We start from the raw sequence: 11,189 nt of genomic DNA on the forward strand, positions 1-11,189 counted from the left end.
TTCCTGTCCTGTTTGGAAACGCCCAGCACAGTGCTGGGACATAGTAGGTGTTTGATTAAAACTCGTCGATACTGAATCTAATGTGTCACACCGCCCTCATCAACACTCTTCTTGTGTTGAATGTCCATTCTGAAAGATCAAATTTCATTGCTCATTCAAAGAAATTTTCACATACTGAAAATCTTCTGAGAATTTAATATGTCCAAAGGACATGAAACCGACAGACTTGAACATAGACCTTATCTGTGTTATGGAAAGGAGAGCTGCAAACTGGATCATGCCATCACTCCTATGCATCAACCTCACATGAAGAACTCCTCCCCTGGTCATTCTGAATGACCAGGAAACAATGCAGCTGTCGTCCCTTCTTAGAGCCCAGAGGTCACAGTCCCTGACCATGCGGTAGTCAGTGATGACTGAGGATCTACTGTGCTGACAGCCCCAAATAGAGGAGGCAACACCGATATTTACAGCAGCACTATTTACAATAGCCAAGACACGGAAACAACCCAAGTGCCCACCAACAGACCATTGGTTTAAGAAAATGTGGTGTATATATATATACCATATATTCATACAACAGAATATTACTCAGCCATAAAAAAGAATGAAATATGCCATTTGCAGCAACATGGATGGACCTAAAGATTATCATACTAATATGTGATATAAGTCAGACAGAGAAAGACAAATATCAGATGATATCACTTATATGTATATCACTTACATTTCTCACTTAACTGTCCTTTTCCCAAGAAACGCCCATGTCTTTCATTTAGTTTAACATGTTGGGTTTTTTAAACATATACCTTGATTTTATTTTGAGGTTTTGTTGTCTTGGTTAGTTGTATTTTAATTAGGTGGCTTCTCTTATATTGATGATTTATGAAATGTCCATTCCTGTTTATACTATTGCCTTCTTTTTTATTGGCATATGCAGATTTTATTATTTTGAGTTTTGAGACACTGATAATTAACATCATAACTAGATCTTCATAGAAAATTCCATGATAAACATCAAGATCTTGATCTTGATGTAAACAGAAGGGAGTGATCCCCCCAAATCCATTAAAACATCACAGATTTTGTAGAGTAAAGTATGAGAAAACTATTCAAATCTTGATAAATAAAGCACCAAGATGCCACTGCACTGCAGCCAAGATTCATCTGCAGTGCACCGCGGGCACCGCGGGCCGAGCTGACATTAGATGACCTTTCTGACTGGCCATCTACAGCCCATAAGCATTCCTCAAGGTGTCAAATGAAGGTTAATAAAAATCACTGAGAAAACAAGAAACAAAACTGACTACCACTTTGCAGTATTTGCTAGCCTAAATAAATAAGACAATGACACAGGACAATTTTGCTGGTTGTGGATCAGTGCGAGTAAGTGGCACTGAAACTGTAGTTCTCATGAATGTGTAGGCTGAGATGGGAATATAAACAGACCACCATCAGCGTTTGACAGGGTAGGGTAGTGGGGTCTGGCTTACAAACTCACGCCTTACCTCCAGTACTAGCACTATGTAGTTCTATCCTGTTTCTGCAGTTTAGATTTTGATGGGCTTTAGAAAAGGACCGCAGAAGATCCCCTCCCCAGGAGACATGAGAAGAGGGGATGGTGGCTCTGGGGATACTTCACAATTTTAACCTGGAGTCCTGACCAGCCCTCCATGCTTCACCGACCCTTTTTTGTTTTTCCCATTTGTCCTCTTTTGGTTTCCTGCTTAGCTTCCTGATCCACTTATTTTATATCCTACTCTTGGGCGCCCTGTCCTTCCCTCCCTTTTGACTGTTTCCTGAGCACCTACTATGTGCCAAACACAGTATTACATTCTGGGGCACAGAAAGGTACAAAAGACAAGTTCTCTGCCCTCAAAGGAGGCATAGTCAAGGCTAAATGTTATCTCCTTTAATCCTCACAAAACCCTGGGAAGCACTTATTTTCCCATTCATGAAGGAAGAAACTGGAAGTCAGAATGGTTAGGGGATGTGCCCAAAGTAACGCAGCCAGGGCAAGGCCCCCATGAGGCTGATCCAAGGGTCAGCTCCTGTGCTTCTCCACCAGACCTCAGCCTCCTGGATTCCCCTCCTTACTCCACCCTCATTCTTCACTTAGTACTTCCCCAGTTCTTCTACTCTAACTTATAACAATTTCCCTTCTCTGTTCTCTTTGGAGAAGGCAGACAATTATTTTTAATTGATAAAAGTCCATTGGTTTTCAACCCAGTTTTTAAAAGCCCTGTGAAAAGAACAAGACTTGATGTTGGTCCAGCCTTCCACAGATGATCATGAAAACCAGACTTCAAAAGGACTTGGAGAAAATTTTACTGATTCCTTACAGAACTCCTGCCTAGTTCTCCTTTGGCCTGTCTGATCTTTTTGAAGTTTATGGGTATGAGGATTGGACCCTGATTCATAATTCAGTGCCTTCAGGTACTTTCCCCAACTATTATTAAGAACTGAAATATGTTGCCCAAAGCAGAGCTGGCATATTATAGGCCAGGAAAAGAAGCCAGGCAAAGAAAGGAGGGCGGGAGGGAAGGAGGGAGAGAAAGAGAGAGAGAGAAAGAAGGGAGGGAGACAGGGAGGAAGGGAAGAGGAAAAAAGAAAGAAGGAAAGAAAGTCTACCTTCCAAGTAGAAAGAAGAATAGAATGTTTTCATTCGTATATTGTGAAAGTTTGCTGTTAACCAACCACAAAGTATCATTATTAAAATAACTTTCTACAAGAAAGCAAAGGGAAACAAAAGGAAGACCATGAATGCTTTGACACCAAATTAAAGAAGCAAATAAATAAATATAAATAATAAAATAAAATGAGATCAAGCTACCATTCCAGAGGAAGAAGACGAGAAATAAATAAATCTCTTCAAACCAAACTGTAGGAAAACAGTCTCGTTGGAAACAAACACGCCTACAACAGAATTGATCACTTAGGACAAGAGAAAAGAGCAGAAACCAGTAAATCAACAAAGTATGAAACTGAAGTGTAGGGTTAATGTTCACCTAATCAATACCTAACACCGCAGATTAACGAGGCCCTGGCAAGAGAGTCTAACTTTTTCATATCACCAACACCCAATGGGGGAGGATGTGAATATCAATCAAAACACGGTAACAAGGGAAAGGAATCAATCACCTGCTTCTCAGTATTAAATAAAGGTAGCCCACAGAAAGAGCTGGTGCCTGCCTACCACCTTCCTCAGTAAGAAAACAAGAAGGCATTAATAAGAGTTCATCTGTGAAAACTTTCTGTCAACAGTCACAAGCCACACTATAAACAAGACTTTCTACCAGGACGGGAGTCTAGAGGTGTATTAAAAACAAACAACAAAGCTTTACCTCTGATTCAATCTGCAACTAAATAATGTAATAAATGGGATGCTTTTAATGGCAGATTGCAAAGTTTTCCCCTAAATCATAGTTTTTAAAACATCATTACTTTTCTGGCAAGCACTCTAATCTGATTACATATCTTTTAACTTACTTCTATCTGGACTTGTAATTACATATATGAACAAATGCAAATCAATTCATTTCATAGCCATAATTAAACTATTTAAGACATTCAAAATTTTTTAATAATTTTGGTTCTGAAATATATATTTGGTTAATAGAATTTGCAGCACATTATATAGAGAGAGGAAGAAAGTACTTTATGTCCATCAAACAATAGAATTACATCCATCTGTTATTTTTTAAATGGTGACAGCAAAATCAATTCTAAGGGGGTGAAAAGAAAATGAGATTCTGAATTTCTCACCATACCTTCTAGTTCCCCTTGACACACTAATTAGTTTCCCACCCTCTTCTCTTATGCCTTACAGCATGTTTGCCTGGAGGAAAAATGAAACTGGCAAAACAGAAGAGAAGCAGTGACTAATGAAAAGGACAAGAGAGAAGTGACAATTCCTTTGAATGGAGCCATTAGCTACACGCTGTTTTCAGGGCTCCGGGCCTCAATATTCTAACACTTTCAATTGTTTTCAGAAATTCCTATGGAGAGTTACAGACTGTACAAAGCTCCATCCTGGATAGTTTGCTATTTGTACAGTTAAGGATGGCATGCCCTTTCTGTATCATTTTTCAAGATTATTATTGCTTTTCTCCGAGACTCAAGAGAAGAGACATAATGAATACTGTCTCCTTACTACAATCATCCTGTCATGAAGTTCAGAAGAAAATCTTTTCAAAGTTTTGAATATCAAATGACAGCAAAAATCTCTGATAGCTTTGAAAAGCAATTATGTACAGTTTGGGATCGAATTTGATATTTTAAAACTTATATATGCTTTTCAATAAGGGGAACTATTTGAACGCATATTTTTCAGGGATCCTTGAAACAGAACAAAATTAGAATTGAGGTTTCACTAAAAATTACCCAACCCTGGAAAGCATGTGACTGAATCCAGTGTCATCAACATCTGGCAAGGTACTAACACATAAGAAATGTCTCTGCCATTGTACTGTTTCAGGCACATTTCTACCCTACCGTAACTTTTTATTCAAATGTCCTGTTATATGCCTGAGGAAAAATAAAGCACATTCAAAAGGAAAAAGCAAAAAAAAACAAACAAGGAAATGTCTTTCAGCTCTTTTATCTTCAGCTATATCTTCCAAAATTGATATGAGCTAATTGATTATGTTTTTCACTACAGCGTGGTCTAGGGTTATTTATGCCTGTTAGAATTCTGAAAAGTTACAAATGGAATTAGCATTACCTAAGATATGATTTTAAAATTTAGAGTAAAATAGCAAATTGACATTTGGGGCCAATGCTCGGGGGAAAAAATCCTGTTGCTGTGGAAATGAGTATAGATGCAGACCTTAAATTTCTCTGTATTCAAAGGCTAATTCTGACTTGAGGTTAATCTTATACACACACACACACACACACACACACACACACACACACACACACCATTGAACTTGAGGAGACAAAGCACCAGGCTTTACCAAAAGAAAGTAATTTCCTGGCAGTAGTCCCTTACCTATTGTTACATTCAAAGATGGTTCCTACTAGTTGGCAAGGTTGGCTGGATCTTAGCATCCAATTCATTTCCTTAGGGAACACCTGCCTGGGGATAGTTCTGTCCACTTCATGGGCTTCTCCTTGGGTCTCCCCTCTATGGCTTGGTACCTTCTAATACTTGAGTGAATTCGGTGGTTCCAGGGCAAGCAGAGGAAACACCAAGAAAAGACTTGAACTTCTACAAAGACAGCTGATCATGCAGCTCTCCTTGTCAGCTTCTGATATTAATGGACACTTCAACTCTCTCTGCACCTCTGATTTCTGTCCACAAAATATGAGGAGCATTCTTTCCCTATCAGAATGATGAGTACTTAAAATAAATTTCTGTCATATCTTAGAAACTGTTTGCTAAAATTAATGTCAGTAATAGATATTCAGCAGTTTAGTGAAGGCACCTGAGGCATATGGGCCTCAGGTAAAGGGCCCATAAAAGTGCCTTTCAAAGACGCATACATAGAGAATGGACTTGAGGACACGGGGAGGGGGAAGGGTAAGCTGGGACCAAGTGAGAGAGTGGCATGGACTAATATATACTACCAAATGTAAAATAGATAGCTAGTGGGAAGCAGCCGCATAGCACAGGGAGATCAGCTCGGTGCTTTGTGACCACCTAGAGGGGAGGGACAGGGAGGGTGGGAGGGAGACACAAGAGGGAGGAGATATGGGGATATATGTATATGTATAGTTGATTCACTTTGTTATAAAGCATAAACTAACACACCATGGTAAAGCAATTATACTCCAATAAAGATGTTAAAAAAAAAAAAGTGTCTTTCAAATGTCCACATGGACTAATTACTATGAATGTGTGGATTTTATTCTGACTTGGAGTGTATAACAGCTATTTGTAGTGACCAGGGGCTCTGGTGTTTAGTGTAAATTGCTTCTCTAGAACAAAAGAATTTGGGTTTCTTCTTAACCAGCAAAATCAATCCACGAGTGCTACCTTCTTGATAGCTGAAACACCATGGCTTTCCAAAATGGTAGAAGTAGAGAATCCAATATCAAAATATTTTGATTTAGTTTTATTCTGCTTTTATTCAGTCCTTTCCTCCTTTGAGTCTTGATTAGCCTTTAGTTCCTGTTCTGCCTATCTCTGTCAAGAGAAGAGATAAACAACTAGAATAAAAATTGCTACTAAACTATATATTGAATTTTAACTCAGTATTTTCTTTCTTCATTTACTGACCAGGACTGTCAGAGCAAAGGATGGATTAGGATCTTTGTTTTGAGGTTATTTTGTCAAGTGGATGGAGATTTACTTTTTTCTAATTGTCCTTATCACTTGGAAAGCTGTACAGTGAGCAAGAGGTACAGGTTTCAAAGGTAACCATATTTTAAATATCCCATTTCCTATTTAATACTAGTTCAGAATATTTCAGATCAAAGGAACAGAATTGATCCAAAGTGCTTTAAGAAAGAAAGAAAAAAGAAAATAAAAAAAGATTTGGTCAGAAAAAAATTTTGGTCCCAAGCCAGGTTGTCTGGAGGTTCACCATGTCATCTGAACTTTTGCATTATTTTTCTGCAATTTTCTCCAGTTGGCTTCCCCAGGTAGCTACAGCAGTTGTTAAAGAAAAAAATTATCCTGACACTTGTTACAACAGTAAGGCAGACACAGGACTATTGCAATAGGCTATTGTTATAATAGGCACTATAACAATGAGGTTCTGCAGTACGGGAAAGAGATTGAGCTCAACTCTGAATACAACAAGGAAAACTAAGGACTGATAGCCAAGAAGCAAGGTGAGGGGGTCAGTGGATGGAAAATTACTAAGAGGAAACATCAGCGGAAAAGGGGATTCTGCCTAAACCTACCTGAGAGGGTTCTTGCTTAAGGCAGACCAGGGTGATCACATATCACCTGTGGGACGGTGACAGATGAGAAACTGGATTAGATATTGAGGGTGGTCAAATAGTGAGGGTGAGGGAGTCTCTCTTGATAACCTGAATTAGCAGGATTCTTGCTAAAACTGGGTCTTGAGGAGATGTTCAAGACAGGGTCTAGCTGGGCTCAGAGGCATCTGTCTAGAGTCTGGTCAAGAAAAGAGTCTTTGTCCCAGTTCCAAACTCCCTGTCCTCAAGGGACACCCAGTCACGGGAGAGAAGGAGCCCCAGCCCCAGCCTTCTCTGCAATGGTCCAGGGCACACTGACTGGACCATCCCAGGGCACGTACTGCCCCCAGAAAATGAGGACACTCAAGTTAACTGAAAGCAATCAGAGCCCACCTCAAGAACTGGAGTGGGGCCGTTGTCACTCAAACTACACAGGGGATAGGTAAAGAAATTCAGGTAGTATTACAAGAAAGGAAGAGGAAAGATGCTGCTGGTCAGTAAACAACAGAAGTGCTTGGCATCTCTCTGAGCACTGATGGCCTCGTAGCTCTCCGTAGGACAGACAGTAGGACAGTCAGTGGTTAAACACCTCTGCATATAAAGTCCCTAACACAGCATTTGGGTTATTTCACAGACACATGCAAATATTCAATTCCTTTCTATGCTCTTCCCGCAACTCATAAATAATTGTGCATTTTTTAGAACTTTGGTCAAACTTAAACATACTGCCTGTAATTCATGGAGCACAGGTTTCTCTGACCCCCAAATGTCCCCAAACTGGTATATTAGCATAGTATTAACTGACTGCACTAAGGGACAATGTAAGGCAGAGCACATTCATTCCTTAGGCCTTCCTGACAACCGAACTTCCCTTTTCTCTGTAGCAGTCATGAATGTCTTAAGATGATCATGCTAGGGACGAAACATATCCAAAGGCTGCCCCTCTACAATAGGATCCTGTCGCTTCTGCTTTTCTCAGTCACCTTTCACAAGTCACCATTGCCCCTGGTCACAGAAAACTTTACTCCTAGAAACTCCCCTAAAGGCTCATAAGCACTAAGGGAATATTGGAAACATAATGGAGGTCACTGCATACTTTTAGCTGCAGCTTGTGACATTATGAGAAACCCAATACCTGTATTTTGCAGATGGACTAGTTAGTATACAGTGGAGTCCCTTAATCTGTTTGCAATTCACTGGGCTTCCTACGTGTAAGGATTGGTGTCTTTCAACAATTCTGATACATTTTCATTCACTATCCCTTAGCTATTGCCTCTTCCATTTTGTTTCTATTACTTATCCCTGAAATTATATATGAGGTATACATTATATATGTATATGTGTGTGTGTATATATATATATATATATATCTCTCTATCTTACCACTCCTATAATCCATAAGCACACATTATATATGTATATATATCACTCTTATCCTCCATAAGCATAGTAGTTATTCTGCTTTTCATAATTTGCTTCATTTTGTCTTTTTGGATCTATATTCTCTATTTTTTCAGTATTTTTTTTTTGTAAATGAATGAGCAGGGCTCTGTTCCAATAAACCTTTATTTACAAAAACAGGCAATGGGGTTTTGGAACTGGATAGAGGTTGCACAACACTGCAAATGCATTAAATACCACTGAATTATTCACTTTAAAATGGTTCGTTTTGTGACACGTGAATTTCACCTCAATAAATTCTTTTTAAAAAGCAAATAGGCAGTTGTTGGGATTTGGCTCACAAGTAGTAGTTTTCTGACACGTGACCAAGATCAACCTTTAATTCTCTGCTTAAATTCATTCCAGGCAACACTAATTTGCAGTTATGTAACATCTACCTGCATACTTATGACAGGTCACTCACTACCCCACAAGGTAATTTTTTTTCACTTATGGACAGACCCTGATCCTATCTGGAGGGTTTTTTCATACACAAAATCTCCCTCCCTATGCCTTCTATCCACAGAGAGTTTACTTATGAGTGTCTGCTTCACTAAAGGGACTCCATGCCAGGTTGATTTAAAGGATGAGTTCACTCTAATTGGAGAAATACTGAAGGGGGACATGCTTATATGCTAAAGCACCAGGCAAAGAGAAATTGAATCCCTTAGTTAAATATACTCGACAGGATGGACTGACTTCTCACGTACACACACATCCATCATCAGCAGATTTTTATTAGATGGAAGATACCTAGGGTTGGCTCAAAGGAAAGTGGTGACAATCGGCAAGCACTCCTCCCCAGAGGAGAGGAGGCACTCCTGGCTGTGGAGATGGGTACTTATGATATTGAGGGTCAGGGTCTCCTGCTTGACTTTGGCCACCCAGGAAGCTCTTCCCCTTGCCACTCAGTATCACCAGCGCTGGCACGAAAGGGTCTGCAGTGAGCTAGTTCAACGTGGCTAGCAGTTCTTCCAGTTCTGGCCGAGCTCTGAACCTTCCTTTGAAGTCTTCTTCAGTGTGCTCCCTCACTGACAGTTTGACTCCTTCAGGAAGATTGCTTTGGATTATTTCCAAGAAAATCTCTGCAAATGTAGCGCTCAAACCGCTGATCTGAACCACTCGCTCATGGGTGGTAAGAACTGAGTCCAGGAGCATTTTGCTGCCTTGGTCCTGCAACTGCAACGCCTCCACGGTCTTGGTGGGCATCGCCTAACTTTCCTCGACTTTAATGGAGAGATGGTTGCAGAGGCTGTGAACGTATTGGGCATAACTCTCTGCCAGGGCCGTATCATATGCAGTCAGGTGAATGTTTAAAACCCCATATTCATAATCTGTCCCCAAATTAATGGGTCTTACTTCCACTTTTCCCCTCTTCTTCCTGGGCTGAACAGGAAACAAAAGAGAAAGAAACTCTTGTGCTTTAACTAGGTGCTTGTATCTTCCAATGCCATGCGTGGGCTGTGACCTGCGGTGCCGACCGACGCTCAGCAGAATGCCACCTGCAGAACAGAGGGGATTCTCTCCTGAGGTTCTGAACCTCAAGAGGGAAAAGGCTTGCTTAAAAATGGTGTCATTCCTCAGACACAGCGCCTTTCCCAGAGCTCCATTCATCCTTTGCTGCTGCGCGGCCTGTAACTGTGCCAGCTGAAGATCGGCCCAAGAAGCCGCGACCGCTGGGCGTCCGAAAACACTCTATTTTTTCGGTTTTATCTTCCAGTTCACGGAGTTTCTTTCTCTTCAGCTCTATCTAACATGACATTTAATCCATCCATAGGATTTTTAATTATTTTTGTACATTTTAAATTTCTACAAGTTCTATTTGATTCTTTTTCCTATTTGTTAGGGAGTTTTTTTTAATAGTCTTGTCTGCTCGAATTTTCAAGCTTATTTTGAATTGATTTAGACATATTCCATTTCATATTCAATTTCTGATAATCCCAAAGTCCCTGTGGGTCTGTTCTAGTGTATCTTGTCCCACCTGTTCTCATGGGACTGACTTCACATGCTTTGTGATTTTTGACTATGGGCAGCTCACTTTCTTTGGAATTTTTTTCTGTAAAAACACTTCAAGGGCTGGGTTGAAGTTAAGTTTCTCCAAAGGTAAATTATATTTGCTTGCGTCACTAGCTTGGGATCACTTCGAAACAAGGAACACTTTAAATTTGCTGCTTAAGGTTTTTCAGACCACATAGATAGAATAAATCCAGCCCACACACATTCACAAGGGCTGAATTTAGTCACACAGTCTCAGATGTGATTAGTTTTTTCCTCTACCCCACATCATGGTAAGCATAGTTAAGTTTCTTTGCTTTCCCCTTCTTCACAATGAGGTTTCTTTCTTACTTATACTAAGAATGTAAAGGATATACTTCTCCAGAGTTCCAGCTTTATTCATAAGTCTCTTGTTAGGTTCTCTACTTTATCCAGTTCTGAGGACTTGTATCCATCGCCTTTGCTTGTACAGCCTCAGCAGGAAAGCTCAAGGTCTCAGTGCAGATAACTCCAGAGTAAAAGGCAGCATCAACACTTGCTTGCCCCCAGCATTCCCATTTAACTTTGGTTTTGCCTCTGCATATTCCTTCCTTTTTATCAGTGTGTTTTAAAAGGTTTTCAAAGTATATTTTATCCCGAATTTTAATCGTTTCAATCACAAGAGTCATTTACGGTATCTAACTTACTACGTTGATAGAAATAGACATCCCTGGGAATAAAAAGTTTTAGACTTATTTTTTATTCTGTTTTTGTTTTGTTTAATTTCTTAACTTCTGTTATTCAATTTGGAATAATATAATTCATGAATGTCCTACTCTGGTTTCATTTATGTTGGGTAATGTTTATAAACTGATGCTTGATAAATAATCGCATACAAAGTTAAA

General features: G+C 39.7%; 1 pseudogene; it reads right to left on the reverse strand.

The window, feature by feature from the left end:
* Positions 1 to 9,062: 9,062 nt before the first annotated feature.
* LOC137769500 (large ribosomal subunit protein mL48 pseudogene) lies at positions 9,063 to 9,986 on the reverse strand (annotated as a pseudogene).
* Positions 9,987 to 11,189: the final 1,203 nt, after the last annotated feature.

Source organism: Eschrichtius robustus, chromosome 9, assembly GCF_028021215.1.
Source record: "Eschrichtius robustus isolate mEscRob2 chromosome 9, mEscRob2.pri, whole genome shotgun sequence".
In the NCBI taxonomy this organism is placed as follows: Eukaryota; Metazoa; Chordata; class Mammalia; order Artiodactyla; family Eschrichtiidae; genus Eschrichtius; species Eschrichtius robustus.